This window comes from Trematomus bernacchii, unplaced genomic scaffold (assembly GCF_902827165.1).
Source record: "Trematomus bernacchii unplaced genomic scaffold, fTreBer1.1, whole genome shotgun sequence".
NCBI lineage: Eukaryota > Metazoa > Chordata > Actinopteri > Perciformes > Nototheniidae > Trematomus > Trematomus bernacchii.
The window spans coordinates 5,329,288-5,348,357 of NW_022987899.1; the positions used below are offsets into that span (position 1 = coordinate 5,329,288).

The 19,070-nt window shown below is 38.1% G+C and overlaps 1 protein-coding gene across 1 annotated transcript in view; it reads right to left on the bottom strand.

Annotated features, from left to right (window-relative positions):
• Positions 1 to 19,070, bottom strand: part of lsamp (limbic system associated membrane protein) — a 638,149-nt gene that overhangs the window by 434,688 nt on the left and 184,391 nt on the right. The window lies entirely within an intron of this gene.

Sequence of the window (19,070 nt, forward strand, 5' to 3'; positions counted from 1 at the left end):
ATGCATTTAGAGGATATTAGATATGGGACAATAAACGGAGTTTTTGGCCTGAGGCATTTTGGAAAATGTGTGATATTTAGACTGCCTGATTGTATCTCTGTGTTATACTTTCCTGACAAACATTACATTGGTACATCACTCCTGTCTCTAATGAGAACAAAGGACAATCTGTTTTAATGTCAGTTGCCAGACACAACTCTCACAGAAACTCAATTTTGCAAATGTGGAAAACCAAAGTGTTCTCATTGGATTTCAAAACATTTTTCTCTATTAAATAAACCAGTCAGACACTTACAAGAACAGGGAGGCAAACTGGCTTTTATCTCATCGTAATGCCCCAAAACACAAACATTGAACAGAAGGCAGAGACAAAAGTACACTAAATTGGTCCACGGATATTATTGAGAACATGTAGAGCAAAAAGCAGTCCAGGAGTTTATCTATTGAGCTTTAGACCTTGAAGACTTGAATCACAGGGGAGGGGCTAACATCAGTGTCAACCTCATAAAGAACCACCTTTGTACAGCAGACGGTTTGGCTTGTCACAGTAGGAACAGCAAGTGTTACTAATGAAAACTAATGTTGTGTGTGTATGTGAATATGGAACACGCAGCTGTTTACAGTATTATTATTTCAATTTAAAAGTCATAGTCATATTTTTATTTTTATTTAATCTTTATTTGATCTGTTTTATGAAATAGGTCCAACTTTATCAGAAGCATCAACAGAAATTAAATAAACAGTGGCTTCAGAAATGAATCTCTATCAGTATCTAGGTCCTATTTGCCTTTTTCCGAGATTCCGAAAAAAAAAAAAAGAGGAATTTATTCAAAGGAAATGCTTTCTTTGAGTCATGAATGCAGCTGGAAGGGCCTCCTCTTGGGGCAGATAGAAAAGTAAAAGAGGCAACATTAAAAATGCATCATCTGTTCCTTTCATCGCATTGTTCGTTTCCCTGAAATGACCTGTTTGATAATGTCTCATTGCTCTCATTAACCTCATTTCAAACTGCAGCAAACAAAGGTCTCCTGCTGAGGAGAATTTTGAATTGGCTTATTCAAACTGGTAAGGACATATTTGATGGGAATACTGGAGTCATTCAGGGCAACCAGAGAAAATAGCTTATTGTAAATTACAATACAAATGTCAACAATACAATCTCTGTCTTTTCAAAGACAATTCAAAGTCAAATGGAAAGTTATTCTAAAGTAAAAGGACAATGCAGGACATTAAGGTGTTATGTATCTGTGAAGTCATCTCGGTCATGTGACGACAGCCCCTCAGTCATGCATTGTATCCTTATCTGACAGGAGATGAGGCATCATCTTCTTTGACTTAAACTTATTGGTATTTAACATGGTCCCAAAAAGAGGAAATAAAACCATTACTGTAGGTGTAAATAATATAGAGGCATGGCTTCAACTATCAATATGAAAACATGTGATTATGTAAATGTATTTGTCATTAACTAGAAATAATGCATTATTAATCTAACATGTTTAGCACAGACTTGAAATCTTGTAACATATGCTTAACAACTCACTGTCTTTGTGGGTAGATTAGTTATTATGTGTTACCTACAGGGAGTTCCCAGTTGGCTCTATTTCTCTGTTAACCATGTATCTGTTTCATTAGAGTTAGGATGTATGGCCATGAATGCCAATGTAACAGGAGGCAAAACACAATGAGAGAAGTTTGTGGTTTCCAAACATGATTTCCATATTTGGACACAAAAACAATAAGATTCATCGTTACACAGGTGATTCATCTGGTGGTCGGGAATCCTGGTTTTCAGCCGGGCAGCATTTCTCTGAAAGGATGATGACATCTTATTTTTGGTCAATACATTGCATAACATCTACAGTGTTAGCTTGGCATGGGATGCACTTTAGAAAGAGAGAAAAGTGACTCATTTGGTATGCTCTAGATTAGCTGACAGTGATTCATTAGTTGAATGTAGATATAGACACACACACAGACACACACTTTCATATTGATCAATACCGTACACTAGCACTTATACAGAAAGAAAAAACACTTTGAGGCCCACATATTGACACCCACTCTGAGCACAGTATTCAAATGTTACAAGCGCTGATGCTTTATCCAGATAAAAGGTAGAGAAACAGTCACCCACTGTCGCTGTCTAATGGACAGAGAAGCTCAGTCTTGGATCTCTCTCTAGACTAACCTACTTTATAAACTGATTAAATGGCAGTTTTTCACTTTGGCACAGCAGCCTTTCAATTAATAAACTAGTATGCACGTGAAAAAAAACAAAGGCTTCATAGAGCGACTGCTTGGTTCATAATGCACTTATTTCTGTGGGACCAATTATTCAACTCGCTTGGGTTAGGGTTAGGGGACGTACAGTATCATGTACCCTTGAGTCCAACACACATCCCACATTATAACACTGTATCAGCAAAACTTAAAGAAAGTAGGGGACTCACACCACTTAGAAGAACATATAAACAGGACAGGCAGTAGTAACAAAATGCCCTCAGTAGAGCAAATAATATCATTTATTTGCGTCTTGTAGAGAAACTGAATTCACTCTGCTGTTCCTATGAACATCAAAACACACTTTGCTTTCTTTCTGCAGAGTTTTGCTCAAAGCCAAACATGTGTACATGTCTCTGTGAGTATTACTGACATAGAAACAAGAAACCCATCCACATCCCACCACTCAAACAGATAACAGAGAACATCAATCTGTGTTCATAGTAACCTTTGGCCTTATAAAGAAACCCAAGCCTCTAAAAATCAATCTCTCAAAACAATCTGCCAGAAACCAGTCACCATAAAAACAAGCAGGCTGCACTTGCCCTCTTACAGAAGCTCTAACCAGCCACTACTGTCAAACAAACGTGAGGTTTCTTTGTGTGTAAAGCATCTACTGTAGGTAGAGAGGTCACTATTTAAGGAAATATGCAATTGCCTACTGTTTTTTTCAATGTACGCTGGATCTTCTTTAAACTCACGAGCTGAGTCAGCGACAATGGAATAATCACAGAATTGTTCTTTCTGCTGCCTCAGATGGTTTGGGAATCCATTAAGCTCCTAGGTCCCTAAGGGAAGTTTATAAAACTAGACAACCACTTAATTTCAAGATAAATGGTGCTATCAAGGGCATGTAGAGAACCATCACTGACTGTACACATTCACAGTTAACCATGCACTGTGGTGAGAAGCAGGAGAAAATAAGGAGAACTTTAAGAGTATGTTTTTTTTGTTCTCTTTTGTTTAATGTAGGCTTAAATAATATCAAGAAATATGATGCAAAAAATATGAACTGTAGCCAGTTGGCAGGGTATTTTGTATTTTGATATTTTATAGAGTGGATCTTCAGTATAGTGTAATAAATCCCTGGAAATATGACAGCACATTTCACACATCTCCACCAGCTGTGACCTCCAGAAGATAATTTAAAGAGAGGTTTGTCTTAGTTTCATCTGTTGCTCGTAACTCTTAGAGCTCGAGCTTCCTCTGCTGTTACTCTCTGTTCTGAATAAGGAGCTCCTTTATCTAAAGGACCAGTGTTTTAAAATATACAGACATGTCATACAGTACGTAATGTAAGTGACAAACTTTATACAAGAAGACATGAAAACAATTTCCAAACATCATGTAGAAATCTAGGTTTAGGTGAATCAAAACAGTTCTATCTGGTATTTTTAAAGAAGCATACCTTAAGCAGAACATTTAGGCCAAATGAGAAAATCCCAGCATGCAACTTGGCAAATTAACTAAAAATAACAAAAGAAGTAGCAAAAACAGAAGCCAGACAGTGGGCGTCTTATTCAGAGGTCAATTTGGTCCACAATTGGACATTTAGTCTACCCCTGCTTATAGTCCTGACTAATAAGACACGATAGAGGCAATCAATCTCATGACACATGACCTTATACATTGCTTCCCCCTGGAGGATCATTAAAGTTTCATTTCATCTGTTTGACCACACTGAGCAGGCCAAGCAGGGGGTCAAAAGGGAAGGACACTGATCCAATGAGCTGAATATTTTTTAACAACTTCCTGTAGCATTCAGAGTTCATGCATCATCTAATTGTCCGGCTGATGAACTTTAAAAGTGACCTCCTCTGTTTTGTGAGTATAGAGGAACGTTCATTTAGTAGATCATACCAGCTGAGGAGGCCAGTTGGCGTGCTGTTGTTATGTCAAGGTTAATAATACTGAACAAAGGTCATATTTTGACATTGCACACAAATGCAAACACTCATATAAACAACCAATTAAGTGTTTAGGGAGGCTGTGGCTCAGTGGCTTGTGTGCGGGACTTCGAATCAGCGGATAGCAAGTTCAAACCCCACTGCAGTCAGCATGTCGTTGTGTCCCTGGGCAAGACACTTCACCCCAAATTGCTCCTGTGGGGATTGTCCACAGTACTGAAGTCGCTTTGGATAAAAGCGTCTAACAAATGACATGCAATCTAATGTAATGTGTGTACAGATAACATAAACCCAACTGCACTCTTCTGAAGTGCCAGTGTAACATACTTAAGATATGCTACTTTATCAAAAACATGTATAATGTACACATCAGGATACTAAATCATCACCTGTTAGAGCTCAATGATTGATTATTTGACATACATTTTAAAATCATTCAGCACTATAATAACAAATTATCTGACTTAATACAAGGGAGAGGTTTCTGTCTTGGAAGAGTGTGTGTGTGTGTGTGTGTGTGTGTGTGTGTGTGTGTGTGTGTGTGTGTGTGTGTGTGTGTGTGTGTGTGTGTGTGTCAGTATCAATACAATCCTTTGCTAAGGCTGCTCTTCATGCCATAGAGTCCCTGAGATACCAAACATGTATTGCTCCTCGTTCTCTGGAGCACACAACAAACACACAGGTACCTGAGTCATAGAATCACTACAGCCTCTCAAAACTGCCAACGCTCTCGAGTGAATATTTGACAATTGACACATTAATTTGTCAGTTATTAAATGTGTCCGTCATTGTACACTGGAGGATCCACCTGTTGAATCCATGCACACTTGTTAGCTGGCTCACTGTCCTTCCCCTGAACATAATACGTAGAACTGAACATAGAGCTAGAACTTCTGAATAGAACTGCTTTGCTACAGTACATTACAGAATCCATATCATTCCAAACAAAGTGGATAAGAATCAGTTGGATAATCGAGCTGCAGCTGCGAATTGTGGAAGGAGAAAGATCTCATCACAGAAATGCAGAAAAAAGGTTGGAGACCATCTCATTGCAGTTCCTTCGAACACGGGACTTCATCATCAAAGGATTCATAATATAAAAGCAACCTCAAAGCAAGACAAACACCTGCTTACACAATACCCAGACACGTCCTGCAGCAGGAAGGTTCTCTGCAGACACTACTTTTGTCTTCACTAATAATTGTTTTAAATATGAAAAGCTTTAATTGTTTAGCTGAAGCAGTCAGAAGGCCAACAAGCTGAGCTTATTATGGCAACCCTGTCTCCTAGAAATTACGTTCCCACAAAACTAAACTGCATTCTCAAATACGTTTCGCAAGAAACGTATTTCCTTCCACGTTACGTTTGTTATGAACATATCTTAAATACGTTTATTTTCTACATATCTTCTAGAAACCTATTTTCTCCCACATGACGTTTGTTATGAACGTATCTCAAATACGTTTGCTTTCTACCTATATTTGCCATTTCTTTTCTAGCTTATAATAATGATAATAGTCATTTATTAATATCATTTTAGAGCAAACTTATTTTCGCGCTGGCTGGCGGCTGACTTTTCAGTTGACCAAATCCGTTATTATGCTGGTTAATGCTTAATAATCACAATATTGTTTGTAGTCGTTTCATACAGCATTCTCAATTACGTTTAACAAGAAACGTCTTTTGTCCCACGTTACGTTTGTTCTGAACATATCTTAAATACGTTTGCTTTCTACCTATATTTGCCATTTCTTTTCTAGCTTATAATAATGATAATAGTCATTTATTAATATCATTTTAGAGCAAACTTATTTTCGCGCTGGCTGGCGGCTGACTTTTCAGTTGACCAAATCCGTTATTATGCTGGTTAATGCTTAATAATCACAATATTGTTTGTAGTCGTTTCATACAGCATTCTCAATTACGTTTAACAAGAAACGTCTTTTGTCCCACGTTACGTTTGTTCTGAACATATCTTAAATACGTTTGCTTTCTACCTATCTTTGACATTTCTTTTCTAGCTTATAATAATGATAATAGTAATTTATTAATATCATTTTAGAGCACACATTTGAAATCGACGATCGGGCTTGATATCCTATGGTTAAATTAAAATCAGTAGGCGAGGCTGTAATTTCGCCAGCTGCGAGGCAGAGTTTTAACATGCCAAAAAGCTGCTGTGTCGTTTATTGCACCTCAAACACCTCAAACTTCCTCTAAGGACAGCAGAAGAGCTCTGTGGCTTCAGGCTTGATCACCGTTCAAATGACAGCGTTGGTTTCCCCAAAAGTGGGTGGGGCTGTGACGTAGATTTTACTCTCATCTATTATTCAAAACCATTCTATTTAATCCAAACGTAAATTACATGCCAGTGTTTTATCTTTTTATTAAGCGATTTGTTTATGTTATTTAACTCATAGATATATATAAACATATGTTTTTATATATATCTATGGTTTAACTGGGAATGTTTTCACATTGAACCGGAAGTACTTCACTTCACTTTGTCTTCTTCGTCCCTTTTACGTTCCAGACAATGCATGGCTCAGCGTAACAGACTGAACAGCGACCCCAGGTGTGTCTACATTGGAATTACATCTTCATTACTGAAGGAAAAATACTTTACCTTGTGTTTGTTAACTGGGTTTTTAATGCAGTTGGCTTTTCTTAATGGTTACAACATTGCTATGAGTTACAGTATATATCTGAAGCAAATTATGTTTCTGAAGATGTGTAGTCAATTCCACCCTTCAATGTAGCATAAATGTGAACTTTCATTACAGGAACAATACCGGAAACAGACGTAGGAAAGATCCTCAGCTCGCTGATTGGATGTTTTAGCCGCAATGCACGTTGGGATATGGTGTTTATGCGATGTGAAATCCGAAAACATTAAAAAAAATAATAATAATACTTTATTCCGAGTGTTCTTGCTTTTCTCTTTGAAAGTCATCACATAACGGCATTGTAATACACGGTTCGGCTGCATTAAATATTACACATCTGCCATAGTTCTTTATTTATAGAGCCCTGATGAGAAGACTTCTGGACAAACAGGAAGAACTGCCGCCGAAACTGAATACGTGACGTGGATCATAAATATATCAACAATTAAACAACATCTTACATTTCTTTTCACAAAATACGTCTCCTTGCAGTATCAATACTAATACGGCTGACTTTTATATTTGATCCAATTGGTAGATAGCTTATATTTACACCATAACGGTGCACAGCTGATAGAAAAGGACTTGTAGTTTTTAAAGATATTACTGATTTTCTTTGAATATAAGAATGTAAATACTGAGTTGAGAGAATAGTCAGGGGATTTGGGTGATGGGAGACACATCTATGGATTCAGAATTTCAATAGCTTACCATTAAATGACGGATATACCTTTCTGTCTGTGATGTTTTACAAATCAGATATTAATGTGTAGAAGTAAAACATGAGAAATAATATAGCAATATCCTGTACAATTATGTAAAAACATGAATAAAACTACACATCTTCAGATGTTATACATACATAAGTGTCCTACACTAACAAAGTTATTATTAGTATGCTGTGTGTACCTTGTGTGCACCGCCTAGTGGTTAAAGCACGTTATTTAATTATTTTTGTTGAATAATGTTATTTTTGTTGAATAATGTTATTTGATGAATAAAATATTAAGAGTACATACTTTCATAGGGGGAAAGTAGAAGGTCAATGATAGAAATATAGAATATAAAAAATCAAGAAGATACTGTAAGTGATCTCTACAATAAAACAGTTTAGTGCCTGATATTAATATGAGGATGTGCAAAACAGACAAACTAATTAACCTTTATTAACACATTAAAGAATACTTTAGGTTTTCTTTCAAATAAGAAAAAAGCTTTGGGGGTATCTATCTACAGATAAATATTAAGCCTGACAAAGTACTTAACGTCTAATATATTGCTTTCCTGCAATGTTAACTGTGTTGAAGCACTTATTTTAACTGATATTATATATATATTAATTATACTCTTATGTATGTAGATAGTATAAGACATGTGCAGAATTTGAGTTTAATGGTGGAGGAATACACACATATTGATAGATGTCTTGTAATGCACTGTTGAGGAACCTGTGACCCAAGTTTTTCATTAATTGCATAACTTCAACATAGTTGTGTATATGATATGTCAATAAACCTTAGAAAATCTTGAAAGGGATGTGCAAAATAGCTATTATATACAGTCTTTAATTAACTATTAGTAGAGAATAACGAGTAATGAATATACTTTATAGAGATCTGCAGATAAATGTTTAGTCTTCTCAAGCACCAACTAATATCTCTCCTGATTGTTGGCACTTGACAATCACCTTTCCCTGAATTTTACTCAGGTGTAACTAAAGTCTGCTTTAAGGGTTGTTTATATTTCACATCATTAATCAGAATCTGCAAAGTAACTAAAATAAATGTAGTGGAGTAAAAATACCAGGTTAACCTCTGAATTGTAGTGGAGTAGAATTCCAAAGTAACAATGAGCTGGCATGTGGGTATATATTAATGCTTCCCATTATGGACACAAGCGATTTTCACCCATTTATTAATTACATGTTTTACATTTGTACACACCAATTTGTTTTCTATCCCCTAAACCTCCAGGGCTGTACACAGTTTAATACAATCAACTTCTAATTTTGGGAAAAACGAAAACGTCTTTTAAAACTACAATTCCCAGTAGAGACGTGCCATAGAACATGTTGCAAAACACAATAGCCAGCATCTGTAGTTCTGGGGGGGCGTTCGAGTCCAGTTTTGGAAAGTCTGCCGTGGTTTCGTTCCATTTCAAAGAGCTGTTTGGCGCTCGGCGTAACCTTGGCGCACTGCCACTCCAACATCCAATCCCAGAGCTTGAAGATTAATCACGGGGTTTGTCAATGGGACTGTAGTCCCAAACGATAGCTGGGGATTATGGGTAGTGTAGTGTCTTCGGCCATCCTAAATTCTGATTTTTTTTCGGATTTCATATCGCATTAACACCATATCCCGACGTGCATTGCGGCTAAAACATCCAATCAGCGAGCTGAGGATCTTTCCTACGTCACTTTACAGCCCTGCCCACTTTTGGGGAAACCAGCTGTCATTTGAACGGCGATCAGCCTGAAGCCACAGAGCTCTTCTGTTGTATACTGTCCTTTCTTCTTAGAGGAAGTACAGAAACACGTAACTCTGGATTTGTTTTAATGTTTGAGGTGCAATAAACGACACAGCAGCTTTTTGGCATGTTAAAACTATTATTTTCTGCCTCGCAGCTGGCGAAATTACAGCCTCGCCTACTGATTTTAATTTAACCATAGGATATCAAGCCAGATCGTCGATTTCAAATGTGTGCTCTGAAATGATATTTATAAATGACTATTATCATTATTATAAGCTAGAAAAGAAATGTCAAAGATAGGTAGAAAGCAAACGTATTTAAGATATGTTCAGAACAAACATAACGTGGGACAAAAGACGTTTCTTGTTAAACGTAATTGAGAATGCTGTATGAAACGACTACAAACAATATTGTGATTATTAAGCATTAACCAGCATAATAACGGATTTGGTCAACTGAAAAGTCAGCCGCCAGCCAGCGCGAAAATAAGTTTGCTCTAAAATGATATTAATAAATGACTATTATCATTATTATAAGCTAGAAAAGAAATGGCAAATATAGGTAGAAAGCAAACGTATTTAAGATACGTTCATAACAAACGTCATATGAGAGAAAATAGGTTTCTAGAAGATATGTAGAAAATAAACGTATTTAAGATATGTTCATAACAAACGTAACGTGGAAGGAAATACGTTTCTTGCGAAACGTATTTGAGAATGCAGTTTAGTTTTGTGGGAACGTAATTTCTAGGAGACAGGGTTGATTATGGAGACGTATCCAATACATTGTTTGTGAGGAGGAGGATATACACCAGACATTTGTAATTGGTGAATTTAACTCAATATGACAAGTATGGATAACAGCTTGCTATATTCAACAAACTGTATAGATGAAATCCATAAAGCAAGTACATAGTGATAGAGTATATGATGTGTAAATAAGTAAAGTACAACAGGAAGTTCCTCTTGCACATCAGGCAGCAGAGACAAACTTCTGTTTTTCTAATTAGTTGAAAGGCTCTTAGAGATACTGCCAGCTTGTAATTATATTTCCTTTCACCATCTTCTCTCATTAAAATATGTATTTACACTCACTTCAGCTCCTTGTGAAAATGGAATTGAACATTCATGATATTTTCCACAGGCATCATTAAAGTTACCTCATTATTCCCAGCAGCTCTTTTAGCACTTGCCATACTCATGACTGACTCACATGATTTGTTTTAAGGAAACCATGTCATTACAGCATGAATGTTAACCATATGCTGTCATGCTGTCTTGAACAGTAACATGAAGAAAACACTTTTTGTGATTTGACATATGTTCCATCACCCTACAAGGGGGTTCTCCTCATTATATTGTCTTTTAAATACATCTATACATAAATGGAAAACTGACGTGCATGATTACTGAGTGGGATGAATAGTTGAACATATACTCTTCAGAGCCTTTTTCAAAAAGTCTCTGGGTTTAAAAAGCTTAACAGCTTCCTTCACGCAACTGCTCTGTGTGCTTTGGTAGATTCAGATGACGTTTTTCTCTGGGATTTTCATTAGTGGTTATAATAGATGGCAATGTCTGAATGTTATCCAGTCACATTACTATTTTATAGAATTCAATATGTGTGATTTTCCCACGATAACACTATCTACCAAACTTCTCTCCTTATTATAGAAATGTGGCTCAATGGGTTCATTTGGACCTTTTTTGACCAACATGAAAGCTAAGGATGAAAGATACGCTGTCATGTTAGAAACAAATCATTTTTCATTTGCTCTTATTTATTTTAATTGGTAATATTTAACAATGTCTCTTAGCTCAGATAGCATTATTTGAAACTAATTTGACTTCATTCACTTTAATATCCTCAGCTCAGTCTGGTTAATATCAGGATTTAAAACACAGCTTTGAAAGTAGGCAAATATAGAAATTAATAAAAAAAAACCTTGCTATAAGACAATAGAGTATTAGAATAAATAAGAAAATAATGGGAAAATATCTTGTAGAGAAAAATAATCACATCGTCTAGTCTCCTTTACTGAGCTACAGTATGAAGAAGATTCAACTTGTTTTCTGGACTAAATCTTACCTAAAACAAAATGACTTTCTTTATTAAAGACAATGCATTCAGGAACTTCCTATTTGTTTTGGTTGCTATTCAGTGGTGGTCCCTGCCTGGCTTTTTTGTCATGAAACTAATTCCTACACTCCTCATTGCATGTTACATGTTGTTCTCCATCCTCCATGCATACTGGCTGATGCAGCTGTTATTCGGCTCCGTAACCTCCAAGAATGTCTCATCATCTCCCAGCAGGAAGTTGTAATGCGTCACGCTGAGCATCACAGCAGCAGATCTGCTCTGCTGACAGCAACCAGAGCAACTAATGGAAAGCAGTTACAGTATAAAGGATTCAAACTGTAAACGATACACTCAGATATTGAGCAAATCAGAATCAAAATGCTGCTTTTTGTTTGTGTTATGTGAAGTACATTAATACCCCTTTCACACCAACGCGGGTTCCAGGGCCGGTTCGGAGCTGGAGCTTGAAAAGCACCGGTTTTTCCTGTTCACACCGCAGCGGAGCCGCCTCTAAGCTCCGGAATCCGGTTCGTTTCAAGCACCAAAAAGTTGTCGGTCTAGAAAGCAAGCACCGCATACGTCACGCTTACGTCGGATCTGGGCTGTGTCCAAATAACACGCGACATCCGCCTTTCCGCCAGCTTCAACATGATCTGTGGAAATAACATTGCGAATCAGTTTTAATGTTATACCATAGTAATTAATGCTGCAAAGCTGGGTATTTTGAGCTTGGCGCATGCAGAGGCTAACAACAGCTAGCTGTAACGCCATCGAATAGGACGTATATTTACCTTCTTTCTCCTACGGAATCGTCGTTGAAGTTGATGATGATTGTAAAGAACTTTTGAATGTAGCATGTAACGACTGTAAAGTTGGTAGTAAAGTCGTCCCATTTGTTCCATTTCGTTTCGACAGAGCAAAACCAAAACGAGTAGCGCTTCAATACGTTTCCTGTAATGCTACTGTCCTGTAATGCTACTGTATGATGTCCTTTTGTTGTTCTGTTTATGTTTTTAATGTTTCATGTGGAACCTACTTGAGCAGGTCTCCCTTGAAAAAGAGATCAATGATCTCAATGGGATACAACCTGGATAAATAAAGGTTTGAAATGAAATGAAATGAATACAATCTGCCATTGTTGTCGATGTGAGGGGTTTCCGTGCGGTTTGGCTTTATGAAGCAGGCACGCAAACGGTTACGTCATGACGCAAACGATGACGCAATGACGCAGCACCAGTCGGGCTCTGAGCGGTGTGAACAGAGCGGGAGCTGAACCGAAGAACCGGTTCCGAACTTCCGAACCAGAAAAGCTCTAGCACGGAGCTAGAACGGGAAAAGCCTTGGTGTGAAAGGGGCAAGAGGGATAAGCTAAAGTAACATGGTTGAAGGAAACACAACAATGTTGTTTCTAAAATATGTTGTATCTATTCACACACATTATGTGAGTCTCACATGTAATGTATCAAACAGGTGCACTGAAGAAAAGAAAGAAAACAGAATATTCTTAAAGTTAGCCGTAAACAGAATTCCTCCATGTTTTAGCCAACTAGTCAAACAGAATGACCAGCCCCACAATATTTAGCCTTAACAAAGAAGGGATCCTGCATGACCAAACTTCACAAGCTATCCAGGCATTTGAGTCACACCTCTAACAAGGGAATCAGAGACACTACGTCAGAAATCACTGTTCACACATAATAATGGGTTCTTCTATCCTTCACTCTTTCTCCTTTACTGGGTTTCATCATGCGGCTCACAGAGCGGCAAATATCTAAAAAGGAGCCGCTGATTATAAAGAACAATCAGAGCTGAAGAGATGGAGCCCAGCGGAGCAGCATTTCACACCGCAGTGGATAAACAAGAGGCTGAGCGCCAGACCTCTCTCTGTTTGCTGCTGCTTCTCCTGCAGAGCAACAGAGACTGCTCTGACTGACAAATTCCAAAAAACTGACGCACATGATTACTAAGTGGGATGAATAGTTGAACATATACTCTTCAGAGCCTTCTTCAAAAAGTCTCTGGGTTTAAAAAGCTTAACAGCTTCCTTCACGCAACTGCTCTGTGTGCTTTGGTAGATTCAGATGACGTTTTTCTCTGGAATTTTCATTAGTGGTTATAATAGATGGAAATGTCTGAATGTTATCCAGTCACATTACTATTTTATAGAATTCAGTATGTGTGATTTTCCCACGATAACACTATCTACCAAACTTCTCTCCTTATTATAGAAATGTGGCTCAATGGGTTAATTTGGACCTTTTTTGACCAACATGAATGCTAAGGATGAAAGATACGCTGTCATGTTAGAAACAAATCATTTTTCACATTTGTTCTTATTTATTTTAATTGGTAATATTTAACAATGTCTCTTAGCTCAGATAGCATTATTTGAAACTAATTTTACTTTATTCACTTTAATATCCTCAGCTCAGTCTGGTTAATATCAGGATTTAAAACACAGCTTTGAAAGTGAAGACTGAAGAGGATAGAAAGGCCAATTATCCAAAATGTTTGAACAGATGCTGTGGGAACGTCGTGTTGTTCCAAGAATGAATAAAAAAAAAAGAAGTATAAAAAAACCCGTCTTCAACTGCTCGTATTTCTCAAATGTATCCCCTTTTACAGCATCGCTCTCTGTGTCTGTGTCTCTCATCAGTTATTCAAATTAATTTCAAATTATACTATGTCTCTCTCATCACATCATCTCATCTATTTACCAAATTCATGAATTCTCCTCAAAAATAAATGCAATGATGATATGAAACCCAAACTCCTTAATGTTGAGTTTCATATAAATCTGCTTCTTCAGAAATGCATCTGTGCTGCTGTCTAAGTTCATTAGTATGACTGGAGAAACTAATGTAGTTTGTAAACAAGCTGTCAGAGCATGTAGCAAAATGGATGACAGTGATCCGGTTAACAAGTATTACCTGTAAAACCTCTGCAAGGAGCTGAATAAAACATATGTATCATCTGAACATTTGGACGGTAATGCATCTTCACCTGTGGGACAGATTGTGGCTCTTTATCCCACCCACTATTCCCACCCTGGCCTCTCCTGATGTGACAGGCTGCTCCTGGTCCCTTGCCATGGCTAGAAGCTGTTAATGAAAGTCAGTCGGATCTGTAGAGACAATTTTTATGTCATCCAGCTGAGTAACCTCTGGCAGTGAGTCAGTATGTGAATATGGCAGTGGATTGTAAGAGTTCCTCTCTCTCCTGCCAGATGTGTCTCTCTTCACCTCTTTGTGGGTCACATCCACTCCCGGAGCCTCTCCTGACATCTCAGCCCGACACATTACATTAACACAACAGACGCTGATGCCATACCACCTGTGGAGAGTGAACCTTCAGTCAGTGTGTCCACAGACCTGTCCCTGAGCCTAATGTTGGTCTCAAAGCACTGCAGGGACACAGCTGCTGATAGACTGAGAGGATATATGCACACCTATCACACAGAAACAGCCAATAACAAAGAAATGTTGTAAAATAACAGCAGGAATAGCTGATGTGAGTTCATCCATTCACTCCTCATTGCAATGACAAACACACTACAGTGATCTATAACTGAACCAGGGACAGCGTAGTGTTTGTGTTTCACAGGTTTCATCTCCTTCCACCTTCCTTCATCGTACATTTAAATGTCCTCCAGTCACAATCCTTCTCTAAATCCATAAGGAAACAGCAGCTTTGATCACATGATGCTGTTCTTTAATTCAAGTGGCGACCGTTAGCTACAGTTAATTACAAAGCTCGAAGCTGATGGCTGTAGCGAGCCTTAAGGGCAGCCGCAGTGTCCTTCCTTAGATTAGCATCAAACAGCAGAGATAAGAGAGCGTGGCCACCCCTCTGACATTATCTCTGTTAGGATGCTCATCAACTCCAGTATCCTTAGATAGTGTTCACAATAGTTAGCAAATGTGTCTTTTGGATTCACACTGATGTTACAATGCTGCTAACAAACTACACTAAATCCAAAGGCAATATGTAATAGAGTTTATTGTATACTGTTCACCTCATATGTTAAGGAGGTTTTCTATTATTATCTGTATTATGATGTGAATACAAGTGAGGTACAAGCTCTAATCAGCTTTGTGGTATCTGGTAATTGAAATCAATAGAAAGTTTAAAACATATTGATTAAAGGAGAAGGCTCAGGATTAGCATAAATGTAGCAGAGTGTAGAAGAATTTGGCCCTCTAGTTGTTTTCTACTGAGCTCTTACCCTCAGCGCTGTGACATTAAGATAAGACACCATATACATGCTGCTGTTTGACAAATAGACAAACAGATTCCTCACAATTTAGACTTGATGTCCTCAGTAATGCAATTATCTCAGTCTTTTTACATCAGAATCACTAGTCATTGTTTTACAATGGAAACGAATGTTGTCAGCATTCAATGCAGTCTGAAATGAATATATAATAGATCAATTGTTGTTCAGTTCGTCATGCATTTAGTGATACTATGTGGTGTCAGGTAGTAGGGAGATATGAATGACGTGTAAGCAAAACATCATCGAACTGAGGCTCAAGTGAAAACGTACTACAGCTGAAGAGACACAAAAGATGAAGACTCTGTGGTTCAGCATCACGGACAGCTCCTCACATGGGACAAAGTAAAGCAGCTGTAAACTCATATTGTTGTGAAGCAGGAACAAGGGACTGTTTGGTGTTGATGACAAACAATTATTTATCAAATGTTTTGTCAGTTCATTAAAAATACATGATGATGTATGGATGCTGGGATGGTTAGGGATTAAGCCGTCTAGAACAAACGATAGAAACCTTATCCTCAGAACTCTCACACACACACACACACACACACACACACACACACACACACACACACACACACACACACACACACACACACACACACACACACACACACACACACACACACACACACACACACACACACACACACACACACACACACACACACACACACACACACACACACACACACACACACACACACACACACACACACACACACACACACACACACACTCATAGAACCATTTCATTTCCGTTCAACGGAAAGCCAGGTTATGTGATGTTTTATTTGGTAAATTAGCATACACATAATGTGCTTTGGCTTTCAAGCTGTTTAAATAGGTAGTCGATAAGGACAATTGGTAAATGTATTAAAGATTTGGTCTTTAAGAGACAGACAGAAAACAAGAACACATCCGTATAAATGATTTACAATCTTGCCAAGAAAGAATCAGTTTGCAAAAGTGCCCCTAAAAGTTGTAATATTTACACCCGGCAGAAAAGAGAGGTTAATCTGGACAAAGTTAGACAAAAACTAACATGCACAACCTCATCCACACTCTACACAGTGCTACTCTAATGTGTGATGTGTTTCTTTGGGGAATTACCATATAAATAACTGCCACTGCTTATCATTGAAATAGCCTGCAGTAAGAATACGTTGGCCAGTGAGTGAGAGAGAGAGGGAGAGAAAGAAAGAAAGAGAAACTTGCTCTCTGTGATCAACATTTCTCTCAGCCTGACAAGTCACACATCTCTTCCACTGACCTACAGACCTGCTCTATAGCAACACGTCAATAACCCACCTCAGTTCTTCAAATACTTGTATTTATATATTATTTAATAAGATTGTTGTCTGGACTTTTTATTGGATAGTATGACTGAAGCTAGACAGGAAAGAGGGAGAGGGAGGGGACAACATGCAGCAAAGGACACCAAGTCAGCCCATAAGCTTTCCTACAGTATTTGAAGAAAAAGGAATGCAATATGGAGTGAATCTTTCCTAACATACCATCATATCCTAAAGAACAACAATTGCTAGGAAAATAAATGAAGAAGAATCAGGGAATCCAAGACAAAAATGTCCCAATATGCATTTTACACCAGAATGTTTAAGTACTTCTCTAAGGGTTTACGAGGAGGCAGTGTAGCTTCCTCCCACATAAGCAGACTCACAGCGTCAGGTCTTTTTCAGAAGGAGATGCTGACCTACAGTGTTGTCCTGCTGCTGTCTCTCAGTAAGATGGAGCTGCTCCACTCACACTCAGGTTTCTCTCTCTACAGTTTTACAGCTACAGAACAGCTGCCACACTGTTTTAGGTTTCTTAGCAGCCTTCCCCCTGCAGAGTAACACCACATCTCTCTGATCTGAGGCCGCTTGTTCCTAGAAACTCAAGATATTTATGTCATGTACCTCAGTGCAGAGATTGAAACATCTTAATGCCACATGGGAGTGAGACATGGCAACACATAGTGGGGGAATGGGACAATATTTGAAAAAAATTATGAACCATTTAGGGGCTGTTTTTTAAGCAGGAGTCTAAATAAGTGAGACAAGAAAAGAAGTAAATGTTATCTGGACTCATGAGATACTACAGCCTTCAACATATCATATTCAATATACCAATATACATTTGTAATAAACACATGTAAATAGAGGCTAGTGTTGATACATTACTTTGGAGAGCAGACTTCTTCAACCCAGTGGAGAGGATCATTGGGACGATCATCTTTGAGCTCCCAGCAAACTGACATATCTTCCTCTAGCACTTTCTCCAGAGTCAAGGTGACTTATGTGCAAAGGGATTTCACATTCCCCTTAATCTTTCCGCTTTTTGATCTATGAAATGTGCTACAGTGTATAAAAAGAGATTGATTTGGATGGCTTGCATTTCTAAACACAGTGTGGAGAGAGGATGAAGAGCAGGAGGAGTTTCCATCATCTCAGCAGAAACTCTGCAATGTCACCATTTATATTCATCTTCTATAATGCTTTGTTTGCAGTGTTCCTTTCTACATGACTCTATTCTACAGTCCAGAAACATATTGTAGAAACTTAAGTCATGGCTTTAATCCATTCATTGATCAAGAACGAAGCTGTGTTCAAAGAGTCAGTAGAGTTTAATGTAGTTTGCTTTAAGCAGACAACTTCAGATGGTGGTTATCAAAACGTTTAACTTTGTCGGGGGACACCTTACTTCTTCCTTCTCTCTGTCTGTACCTGTGTACTCTCATGTTCCGAATAACCCAGCTTCCCCAAATGTTCTTTTTGGTGTCTGTCTACGCCGGGATCCGGAGTCATGGCTGATCGTGTTGCTGTGGTCCTGAGTCCTGGATCGCGAGCCCTGGATCTTGAGTCGTGGCTGTGCCTGCTGCTGTGGTCCTGGATCATAAGTCCTGGATGGATATCCTCGTGGATTCATCTTCTTATTATAGACACATGCATTTCCAAACATTTGGTCTACCTATGTTGCAAATGTATTATCTCTTCGATTTACACACGGCATCTATTGCACGTCTGTCCGTCCTGGGAGAGGGATCCCTCCTCTGTTGCTCTCCCTGAGGTTTCTCCCATGTTCCCCTTTAAACTGTGGGTTTTTCTCTGGAAGTATTTCCTTGTACGATGTGAGGGTCTAAGGACAGAGGGTGTCGTATTGTCATACTGATATTTTGTAAAAACTGTGAAGTCCACTGAGACAAATGTAACATTTGTGATATTGGGCTATATAAATAAACATTGATTGATTGATTGATTAAATACAAACTATAAAAGGCCCAGTAGACCAGTTAGAATTACAAAAAAGAATCAGTGTATTTGAACTCAACAGGTATGACTTAGGAAGTCATAAAATGACAAAGTGTTTAACATAGTTTTACTTGAATAT